Here is a 12,677-nt window from a genome sequence, read left to right on the forward strand (position 1 = left end):
TCATTATCAATCACCTCCCTACTTCCCTACCCATGTGCCTCAGTTAATGTGTTGACCCATTTACAAATTTCATGGCAATGCAAAAAATTGCAGTGTTTCCCCTAACCCCCAGTGCCCACTCAGTCTCTTTCCAGTACATAAATCAGAGTCCTTTCCTAAGTTCCTTCTGTCCCAGCCTTCCATAAAATTTGAAAAAAACATTCTTTGCATTCACCATTTACCTCTGACCAAGTGATATCATGTATTATTGCTTCCAGAACGAATTAGGCCAGTTCAAATTTTTCCCTTTCAACAATTGCCGAACAAAGTGACTCACTACTAGCAAAGGCGTAGGCACTTGATGATGATAATCACTGAGCTGTAGTGCATTGTTTTTGCCACGGACCAGCAGGAAGATTTCTGTCTGTATAATTCTTTTTTTATAGTACCTCATGTGACGTATATCATTCATAGTAAGTAACTATTCATCTGCCTTGTAGTCAGGATGAAATTGAGGCATTTAACAGAGAATGGCCATGATAGGAATAAGATAATTGTCTAGTACAGCTGCCCCACTTGCAGACAGTAGCAAGGTAACGCAAAATGAGTATGTCTGTCTATGGTGCCAGCTGAGCTAGCCTGCCTACATTAAGTTAGCTCAACATGAGAGAAAAGAATACTTGTATACTCTCTAGTGCATAATGCCTGAAACTCTAATCACATCAAAGTTAAATGGGCCGCTGATACCAGTAAATGTACTGCTACTGTGCCACTATATAATTGAATGCGTTTTGCGGAGAGCATTGTTTACAATTTGTTTTTTTTCTTTCTTGATATACCTACTAATGCCAATCTGCCACCTAACAGGCAGGAGAGAGCAGCCCGGACCCAACAGAGAAAGCTGGAGGCCATCAGGGCCGAGTACCAGCAGCTGCTGGCCGAGGAGGAGGTGGGGGCGGCAGCAGTAGCTGCAAATTCCCTGGGCCACAGCCAGGTCACAGTGCCTCCAGTACACCGTCGCCATTGTCCAAAGGCAGCTGCTCATCGCCCCCACTGCTGCTCCCTCCTATTTCCCCATATTTCAGCGCTACATTATGCAGAGGCTGGCATGCCTGGAAGCCAGGTAGGAGGAACGTCTGGATACATTGAAGAGGCACATTAGGAAGCTCCTAGCCCGCCCCTTTTTAATTCTTTTTTTGGTAGGTGGGACTTGTTGGGGGGAGAGGGTGGGAATGCAGGAGTTGGGGCATTTTGGTGATTTTCTTTATGGACATTTTCGTTTTTGACTTGGACACTACTTTGGATATTGGTTGGGGTTAGGGAGTAGGGTGGGCCAGTTGTGGGCCTACTAGTTTATTTATATTTTTTAGGGAAATATAATTTTTATAGTTGTACATTAACATTTAAATCTTTTTTGGGGGGTTACTGTTTTACTTCGCACTGCTGCCTTTGCCACAGCCAGTTACAAATCTGCTGATAATGTAACAACAAAATAGTTATGCAGTACCGTGCCCTCCCTTATCCTAATACTCTCTCCTCCTAGTCTCTGCAGTCTGCAACTATATCAACCCCTAAGGACTCGGAGGGGGTTTGGTGTGTGAATTTCCATTGTGTACAGAATGATTGCAGTTCAACAATGAATCAATCACAGTTCTCTTACCTGATGAAACGAGGACTGTATGGTCTCCCAAGGTGCTATGGTGATGGTAGTTGAAGCAGCATTCTGGCCCACTAGTGTAACAGTGAAGGTGTTAGAAGTGAGGCCCCACTCCCTCATAGCTGAACTTCAAATTGTATGATAAGGACTATTCATCGCAGGGAACCAAACAAATTGAAAAAAAACAGAATAAATGCTGTTATTATAAGCAAGTTAAAAAACAAATGTAGACAGTCACCAGAGACTAGACTACTAGTACACAGGAAGAGAGACAATAGAGAAAATATGACAAGCAGTGCTAAATTGAAGCTAGTATTGTCATGTCCTTTAGGATAGTCTCATCATGAACGTACCAATTACATACATTCTGTCCCATCCACACAATTCATAACGGTCCGACACAGGTGACCTTTTACCTAGTAGCTTACTTCTGTCTCTTTGACACCAGGCTCTTGGTACCCTATCTTAATCCCTGTCCCCAGGCATGGCAGATTTATTTTGTACAAGGTTCACCACTTTTTTCATCCATGGCCAACAGCCAGCTGTGCATGATCATGTTTGTTTAGAAAAGGATTAGCAGAGGATCAGCGAAAGAGAGGATTCTAAAAGGAAACCTGGAGTGACCACTTAGTATAAAAGACCATCACTCCCCCTAACAGAAAGACAGGAGAGATCCTTCCAGTCTGGACCAAGACTCCGCAGGCTGATCCTTCGACAGGCAGAGACCTGACATCCCTTGCAGGGTGCCATCCTCTACGCAGAGATGGGGTACTTCAATCAGAACCATCAGGTGAGGGGTTAGCACTTCCCCTGGGGATCCTTGGCTCCATTAGGCTATATCCTAGCACTTAAATACACATGCTTCACCTACATATCTAGGCTAGGTACATTTAGGTAGGCTACGCATCGTAGGAGTACACCAATGCTATTGTTTTATATAATCTGCTTTTATTCATCTTAGTAGCACTGTGGTAGAAATGTATCTACTATTTACGATATTGGTGCTAGCGGTCAAATTTGTCTTTTGATTGTCGTAGCGAATATGTTCCATACTAGACTGACACTTGACCAATAAACAATTATTGAAACCGTTCCAATCGTCGTTCTATGTGTATTCTGAGAAATGTAAGCATGGGTGACTGAGCGAAAGATACCATATTGTTTTCCACTATACCTGAGAATCAGGGTTGTCATGTTCAGTGGTTGCCAGAAACTATCTACACCACTGTAGAATACAGGGGGGTAGTAGTGGCACGGTAGAGCTGGCTGGTTTAAAGGCTGACTCATCCTGTGGGGGTGTCCAGAGTCTGTCTGCACACCAAGCCTTCAGTTTAGGTCATCCAAAACGCAGAGGTCCTGGGTGGTCCTAGGAACTACACAACAGTATAAATTTCAAAACGAAGTCAAATCGAGCTATGAAGTGAACAAGCGTAACCTTTGACGCAATAGATTGCCTGAATGATGATGCTAACAATGATGGTTCTCTGAAGAAAAATATAGAACACTGTATGTGGGTGGCTAATATAATATTGTCAGTGTGGGCTCTACTTAGAGCTGAGGATCCTTGCCCTGCACTGAGTTGGTGTTGCTTTCACAAGGTCAGCCCCACCAAGTGTGTGATCAATTAATAATGTAAATGATTACTTCACACCTCAATAAATCACAGGGGAAGAGGGTTAGGGGTTCAATGACTGGATGAGAAGGGGGATTTGGGGAAAGGTTTGACAAAGACAAACACTACACAAGGACAACATTAATCTTGGCAATGAGCAGCAGACCATCATAAATCAGTAATGGGGGGAAAAGGAAATGAAGAAATGATGAGCAGTAAGGGTAAACCAAACCAAATTGTCCATCTGCCCCCAGAAAGACCCAAGTTACATTATGTATCTAAAGCAGAGCTTTGAAAGATAGCAAATATATTACAAATTAAATTATCTGTAGGAGTCAAGTAAACAGCACACAGAGTTCTAATGATTATTAAAAGAAAAAATGATACTGTATTGTCAAATTGGGAGTTGTATCTGCATTACTCTTGGTCTGTCCATCAATCTTGGGTGCCTGCCTAACGCGGTTCGGTAAGGAGAGCGTGAGAGTTTTATGTTGTTTTTCCAGTATGGTGCAGGGTAAGAGGGCCTGCAGAGTGAAAAACAAAAATGATGTTGAAGAATCAAGGAAAAAGAAGTTAAACTGCATAAGGAGTGAACCGAGAAGACTCAGAGACAGCACAATAGAGAAGAGATGAAGAATAGTCCGTTTTGCACTCATTCATTTTATGCCTGATATGTGAACAATTAGGTCTGGGCAATTTTACAACAACTATATAATCGGAATCTGCTTGGGCTGATCAAACTCGCAATTGTCATGATCTTCAATTCATCAGCATGAATCATAACAATAATAGGCAGCCTAACAGCAGCAGCACATGCATAATGTGATTATCGTTGTTGACCAAATGTCTGTTTCCAGTTACCTTAAACAACCGGCTCCCCACCCAACCACATCTTAGCTTTAAATTTGAGCCAGACAGCAGTGAACACACACACTCACAGTAACATTGCATTTTCTCAATCAAGTAAAATCGATGCACCGCTGTCACCACTCACCACCACTACACGGAGGTTTGTAGGGCTGTTGTTTAACTCTAGGTCACTTCAAAGTCATCACCAAATCAGTTGATTTGGTGATGACCTTTCCCTGGTAACATCGCCAGCTTTAAACCTGTTACAGCAGATCTGAGCTGATACAGGGAAGGATATCACTGCCGCCTTCGCGGCTCGAACGCTGGGACACGCCCACTCTTGAGGCCACGCCCACTTTACCTCCTTCAAAAGCGCCGATCTGCTAGCGCGTCAGAACACGAAATTGATCGACTCCTGAGGTGGAAGCCGGGAGGAATTGCATGATATTTTTAAAATTGAAGTGTATTTCTGTGTTTTAAATCCTTTGTGTCCACTTACCCTGAGCACCTCTCCCTGGTAACATCGACAGCTTTAACCCTGTTACAGCAGATCTGAGCTGTTACAGGGAAGGATATCACTGCCGCCTTCGCGGCTCGAACGCTGGGACACGCCCACTCTTGAGGCCACGCCCACTTTACCTCCTTCAAAAGCGCCGATCTGCTAGCGCGCCAGAACACGTAATTGATCGACTCCTGAGGCGGAAGCCGGGAGGAATTGCCTGATATTTTTAAAATTGAAGTGTATTTCTGTGTTTTAAATCCTTTGTGTCCACTTACCCTGAGCACCTCTCCCTGGTAACATCGCCAGCTTTAACCCTGTTACAGCAGATCTGAGCTGTTACAGGGAAGGATATCACTGCCGCCTTCGCGGCTCGAACGCTGGGACACGCCCACTCTTGAGGCCACGCCGACTTTACCTCCTTCAAAAGCGCCGATCTGCTAGCGCGCCAGAACACATAATTGATCGACTCCTGAGGCGGAATTCGGGAGGAATTGCCTGATAATTTTAAAATTGAAGTGTATTTCTGTGTTTTAAATCCTTTGTGTCCACTTACCCTGAGCACCTCTCCCTGGTAACATCGCCAGCTTTAACCCTGTTACAGCAGATCTGAGCTGTTACAGGGAAGGATATCATTGCCGCCTTCGCGGCTCGAACGCTGGGACACGCCCACTCTTGAGGCCACGCCCACTTTACCTCCTTCAAAAGTGCCGATCTGCTAGCGCGCCAGAACACGAAATTGATCGACTCCTGAGGCGGAAGCCGGGAGGAATTGCCTGATATTTTTAAAATTGAAGTGTATTTCTGTGTTTTAAATCCTTTGTGTCCACTTACCCTGAGCACCTCTCCCTGGTAACATCGCCAGCTTTAACCCTGTTACAGCAGATCTGAGCTGTTACAGGGAAGGATATCACTGCCGCCTTCGCGGCTCGTACGCTGGGACACGCCCACTCTTGGGGTCACGCCCATTCAATACCATCTATATAATGTGCTCCTCACGTAAGCGCAGCGGATGAGCGCAGCGGGCGCGCCTAAGGCGAGCCCGTCTGCGCCCGTCCGCGAACGTATGCGGTCCAGGGCCATACCCTATGCCCCTGGGAAGGACCCCATACGATGGAGCAAGCAAGAACTACTAACTTTCCGCTGCAACTTTGCTGAGTCTTGTAAGCATAACTTGCGAGTGGAGGATAACATAGGCTGCGAATATTGTCACTTCTCCTATGATCCTGGTAGGAATATGGCCACTACGGACTACATCATGCATTGTGGACTGCTTAATGTACGCTCACTACGGAAACACAAGTTGGACTTATATGATCTACTCACTGAGAAACAGTGGGATCTTGTGTTTCTAACTGAGACATGGCTAGATGAAGGACCCTGGAGGCGCTCCCAGAGGGATATACAATACATAGATTGGATAGACCCACAGGTAGAGGAGGGGGTATTGCAATTGTAGTTCAGGAAAGTCTACGATGCCAACTAGACTATTCCCCCATCCTGGACAGCGAGGCAGGGAGCTTCACTATTAAAGTGAATAACGGCTGCACGCTGAAGGGCATGTTAATCTATAGACCCCCAGGCCCTATAGCCAGGTTTGAGGAGAGTCTGGTTGAGGGCATTATGGAGACTGCGCTATGTAAAGATAAATTTCTGGTGCTTGGAGATCTCAATTTACACCTTAACAATCCCTTAGACAATGTTAGCAAGAATTTTTGTCAGGCATTAGGAGCCCTCCAATTAAATCAAATTGTAAATGGTCCCACTCATCAGTTAGGACATCTGCTTGATCCTATATTTGCTAATTGGGGAGAAGTAGAAGCCATGACCCCTATCCCTATCCCCTGGTCGGATCATCACATAGTACCTTTTTCTATACGTATTCTTGGAGGAAGATCTCCGCAGCCAACGACATTGTACCACCTCAGGCGGAGATGGGCTACCTTCTCCCAGTCTAAATTCTGTGAGGCATTGACTAAAGGGGGGAGCCCTGGGGGGGATGACGTAGACACGGCCAACACTAATCTTTGTAAGCGCATTAATGAGGCGCTAGATTATATAGCTCCTCTCTCATAAGCCAAATCAGGTGGCCGGATTCAAAAAACTGCCCCATAGTTCAATGATGAACTACGAGTTATGAAAGCCGCACTGAAGAGAGTCGAAAGACGATGGCGCGGAGCTCTTTCCAAAGAAACTAGAGATGTATATTTGACTGAGAGGCGACTTTACCATGGGCTAATTAGAAAGTCTAAAACAGCATATTACACGAATAGAATTAGCGAAGCGGGTAACTCGATGAAGGAGCTTTTTTCGCTCTACAAAACTCTCTCAAGTGGAAAACCAGCTACTGCCCCAGATGATTGCTCGCCTGAATCCTGCGATAGGATCGCAGATTTTTTTGCGGAAAAAATATCTAAAATGTATTCGACATTTCCGATTCAACCCATTAAGGGGACAGAATTTGTGGAAAGCCCCAGGGAATGGGGGGATAGACATAGACTGAGCAACTTTGTCACCCCTCCTCCAGAAGATCTCTTGAAAATCTGCCGATCTGTGAAGTCGGGATCTCCGCGGGACCCTACTACACCGAAACGTCTAGCGGATAGCCTGGTGGTATTGGAACCTTACATTAGACATCTATTAGACGTGTCCTTCAGCACCAAAACCGTGCCCAAAGACTGGAAAAGGCAGTGGTTCTACCCCTTAGGAAGAAACCCAATATCAGTTTTGATAAATTAGAGAACCTCCGGCCACTTTCCCTTCTACCCTACCTGGCCAAAGTGGCTGAAAAAACGGTCAATCTGCAACTGATGGATTTCGTGGAAAAGGCTGCCTTACTACACGAAACCCAATTTGGCTTCCGTCCCCGCCATTCAACGGAATCTGCGCTCCTGATGGCTGTGGAGACCCTACGTCAGGGGGTGGATGAAGGTCATACTATGGCCCTCATCCTATTGGATCTGAGTGCTGAGTGACACTGTAGCTCATACCACCTTGCTACAGTGTCTGAACAATGGAGGAATATCTGGAGCTGCACTTCAATGGATCCAATCGCTCCTGACTGGGAGAAGATTCCAGGTCCGCCAGGGTGACTACTACTCCAGGGACATAGGATTGGGCCAGGGCGTTCCCCGGGGATCGTCCCTGAGCCCCACCCTTTTTAATCTTTATGTTTCCCCAGTGGCTCCGATTGCTATGGGCCATGGGCTGCAAATTGTGTCCTACGCAGACGACACGCAGCTGGTTATCTCCCTTTCACGTGCGCCCGGCCTTGCCACGGACAGTTTCAGAGCTTGCATGCAAGATCTTGCAACCTGGATGTCCACTAATTGCCTTAAATTAAATGGCAACAAGACCGAGGTGCTCGTGGTGGGGAGGAGCCCATCTGTTTGGTCGTCGGCATGGTGGCCCCCATGCCTAGGTGAGGTCCCTATACCTCGTCAGGAAGTCAGAAACCTTGGGGTCTGGCTCGATGCTGACTTGTCTTTTGGACCCCAGATAGACCGGGTGGCGGGTGTTTGTTTTAGCATTTTAAAAAGTCTACGGAAGGTCCTAGTTCTCCTCCCTACGTCCGCCCGTAGAACGCTGGTGCACGCCCTCGTCACATCGCGTCTAGACTACGGCAACCTACTGTATTTGGGAGCAACCTGTAAGGCAATGAATCGCCTTCAGGTGTTACAGAACGCGGCAGCCCACCTTATTTTAAAATTCCCTAAAAGATCGGCCTCTAAGGCGGCCCTCCAGACCCTCCATTGGCTGCCAGTAAGAAGCAGAGTTGAATTCAAAGCCCTCTGTACTTGCTATCGCATCCTCACTGGGAGGGCGCCTGCACCACTCCAGAACCTAGTCACCAGGCACGTACCATCACGCGCTTTGCGCTCCTCACATGGAGGCCTATTAAAGGTCCCTAGGGTGAGAAAGACCCGCATGGGAGGAAGATCCTTTTGCTATATGGTGGCGAAGAGCTGGAACGCTCTACCTCTTAACCTTCGCATAGATCCATCTGAATCAAGTTTTCGGAAGAAACTAAAAACACATCTATTCTCTAGATAACTGGGCCCACTTCTCACTTCTGTTTCTGAGTCCTTCAGTTTTAGCGCGGGGACACGCTTCCGAGCGTAACCAAGCTCTTCACAAAATTCCCTTAATAATAATAATAATAATAATAATTTCAGTGGAATTGAAAACTTTGTTCTTCGGTGGCAGTTCACGAGTAGTCACACCCACGCCTTAAGTCATTCCATCATCTCTGTTCCTCCTAAATCTGAGTAAGGTGTCAAACTCTGTACCAACTGTGTCCTGAGTCCCGACTCCAATGCAATAGATCGACTTGTAGTACAAGTTTATTTTTGCACAAGAGGAACATTGAGTCATTTTTTTGTAGACTATATTTGTGTTTGTGTTAAGTAAGGGACTATTGGGATCTAACTCTTTGAGGAGTATAAAGCAGAAAACAATAAAACAAAGCAGTGTGGAGTGGACCCGGTGAAGAATTATCGCTATCTCTCAATGAAGAAGGGAAAAAAAATCACCTTCGGGAAAAAATTGATCAGCAGTTGGTAGGCCACCAACATTGTAAATCATCGTCACAAACACAATTTAAAGATAATAATTTCAGATAAACAATCACCCAGTGCCACACTGCCTGCCACCAAATGAATCCTAAACACAAATAACAAGTTCACAACAAACAACAATCACTCAGCATGCAATGCATGCCATTTACCTGTTCTTCAGACGTGGTCACCGTGATCGTGGTAGATTGCAGAGTGCAGAACCATTTTGTTCACTAAGCAGACATTGGCCAGTGTAAATCAAATAATGTGGGGCAGTCCGGCTAGGGTAATAAACTAGTCATGGCCCGGGGTTGGAGGTAGGCACACATTTGCTTGTGGACTCTCCATCCAATGCCCTTGAGGGAAATGGGTGTGAGGGACTTCTCCACTGAACACAGTATCAATTCCAATCTGTTAATAAAATGTGTCTAAGAGTAAGGGGATGAATTAGTCAACAAGACACAAACAAATAAAAGTAACTAATGTTCCCCTAGCTATAAGGGGTTTTATTTTGGCATCAAAGAAAGAAAGCAGATCAGCAATAGAGACTGAGAGAGTCTAGGAGAGAGCGTTTTAGGGTTGTTGGCCACGGAAGTAGGGGTTGTTCTCTAACTCTGGTGTTTCGCCCAGAAGTAATCAATCTAATGCACTACGGCTTCCATGACCTGAGTCTCCCTCATTTTCTTCCTGTCGTGCTTCAGCTATAAAGCAATCAGGTGGTATAAAGTGCTGATTAATTTCGATCGTGGTTATTCTCTCCATGTTTTGGAGTTAGACACTGGTCCTTCTCACTGTGACAATGGCTCCAGCAGCACTGAAAACAAGCTCAGGGGAGACACTGGCTACCATGCAAGCCAGATAGTTTATTGGCAGCCTGCTGAGCGCTGGCCATTGGCACCTCTTCCCATACCAATACACCAATGGGTTTTGATCAAGTTAGACCTGTGTTGAGCCATCCAGATAGGCATGGACCATCTGCTCAATGGCCATTGCTGGTGTTCCACCTTGCTCAACCTCGTGTGCCTTCACCTCTACACTGGACTTAAGCCCTGCCAGTAGAAACCACTCAATTGCAAATTTTGGGGCTGATGCTCCTGTTCTTGTTGATGATGGTTTTGGCTGTTGTGAGACAACAGCACTGCCCTCAGGCTCTGCACTTGAAGGCTGCCAAGCAGGACTTGTGCAATGGAGGAGTGGGCATCTATTTCCCTGCTGTTCTTTTTCTAGCTCCCTGCCTTGCTCAGCTATCCATGTTTTGTATTTTCGAATATCCCTGTCTGGAAAAGGAATGAAAGTGGACAGTAATGGTTTATACAGTGGATCAAGAATTGTGGCACAGATGTAATGTTTGGATGACACAATGTCTCTTTGCACCCTTGTATTGGCAGATAAGTGAAGGATTAAGATCTCCACCAAGTCATACGCATCTTTGTTTTCCTCCACACCTGTGCACATTGCTGACACCTGCTTTATCTCTTCCTGTAGCATGTGCAACAACAGCATAGGTTGGCCCATGGTACTGTCCTCCTTGCTGAATTCCTGTGTGAACACCTCTAAAGTTAGCAGCATTTCTGTCAGGCATTTGACTAGGCCCCATTGGTCCATCTCAATGATCATGCCTTTCACAGTTGTATCCCCTCTTTGCATCACATATTCATTGATAGGTCTGTACTGCTCGAACAGGCATTCAAGCATGTAATAAGTTGAGTTTCAATCTGTTGGTACCTCCTGTATGAGTGCTTTAACTGGCATTCTATTATCATGCTGAATGGCCCTCAGCTCTTTCTGTGTTTTAAATGAATGGCTTAAATGAGTGCAGATTCTTCAGCTGGTGGACAGTAAGTTGCTTACTTGGTCTTTTTTAGAAAGTTATGTACAATGATGTTGATGCAGTGCGCCAAACACAGGACCCCGAAATAGCCAAAATCGGCCATGGCTTTAACTGAATTACTGCCATTGTCCTTGGCAACAAATCCAATCTTAAGCCCTCTTGGTTGCAGCCATTCAAAGAACTTGTTGTTAAAGTCTTCAAAAATGTTTTCAGCTGTATGGAATATCTCCATGGTGAACATGGCTACTGTTGCATGCTTCCGAGCAGCATTGAAAATTTCAGCAGTGTCAGCACCTGCAGATATAATTTCTCTAGGCCCCACAAAAAAGATTCAGTGTGCAGTGATGCACATGTAATCAATCACTTGGCAAGTGGTTCACATGTCTTTTGTTAGGTGGATACTGTGAACAGCACTCTGCTTCAAAGCTTGTCCAAGCGATTCCAGCACATCATCATGTAGCACTGGAACAGCAACTGTGGCAAAATAGGACCATCTAGGAGCCTTCCATTTCAGACAGATGGCTGCTACAAATTCAAGAAAACCCACCACTCACACAAAAAAGGGAGGAGGTCCAGCGCTAACATTTTAGCCAGCTTCACGTTGTACAAACGTGCCGTTGGGCCACTGCGTTAATACTGCCCCTCCAGCCTAAACAAGCCAGGAATAGTAGCCTGGATTATTTTCTTTTCTGATGCCACTGATGCATGTGACTTTTTGAGAGCAGGGGGTGGTAGGCTCAATGTGCTTTTCAGCGTGGCAATCACTGTCCTCTTTTGTCTTGGTATCTCAACCTGAGTCTTGTTCCTTAGTGATGTTGCTGATGTGGGTGATACTACTGCACTGCTCGGGAGAGAGCTGCTTTGGGTAATGAAAATGTCTTCCTCTTCTTCACCTTCCACTGTGATCGGATCGGATTCAGATTTCCTGCTCAGCTGGCCTTCACCCCCTGCACCAACAACACTTTTGTTTGCAGGAAAAAAAATTGAAATTACCACAAAAAAACATTTTGCTTTTCAATCCAAACCCATCTACGGCCTTAACAGTTGTTTCATGCACCCATGACTAGCACTGGGCCAACTGGCTGGAAGGCCCATTGACAGACTAGGACACAATGTGAAATAAATCAATATTGCAAATGTATTAAAAAAAAATAGAAAATGTAGTGAATTGTGAAACATTTTTCCTTTATAAAAGAAGAAATATTGCTTACAAAGAAATAACTAGGCCCCTACTGTCACCCACCACAAATTTAAAAATCGATTACAAGTACAAATAAATCCAGGTACATGGCCCCAAGCTAACAAACAACACCAGATTTTCAAATTACATGTGAAATCTCAAATACAAAGTCCTTAAATCCAATGGGATATGCAGCAGACACAGAGAGTGACCCTTCCAGCTCCAAATCCAAATGAAAAGTGACCAGGAGATGGAAAAAGCACTGGGAGAAGCCTGATGGACAGGAACAGGATGTTGGAGACTCTGGGGCACTTCCTTCCAGTTGGAAAAAAAGCCAAATGTCCATTTGGGAGGTTTTCAACTCCAGCTGCGCTAGATCCTGTGTATTCAGGATCGCGTACTGCAGAAAACATCTGCTGGAAGACACTGGCGTGCCCAAATTACATGCAGGTGACTGCAAAATCTCGCAGGAGCATGCTGCTGGTTAGAAAATCTTGTGGCATCCTCGAGCGGC

This window comes from Triturus cristatus, chromosome 4_2, assembly GCF_964204655.1.
Source record: "Triturus cristatus chromosome 4_2, aTriCri1.1, whole genome shotgun sequence".
Lineage (NCBI taxonomy): Eukaryota > Metazoa > Chordata > Amphibia > Caudata > Salamandridae > Triturus > Triturus cristatus.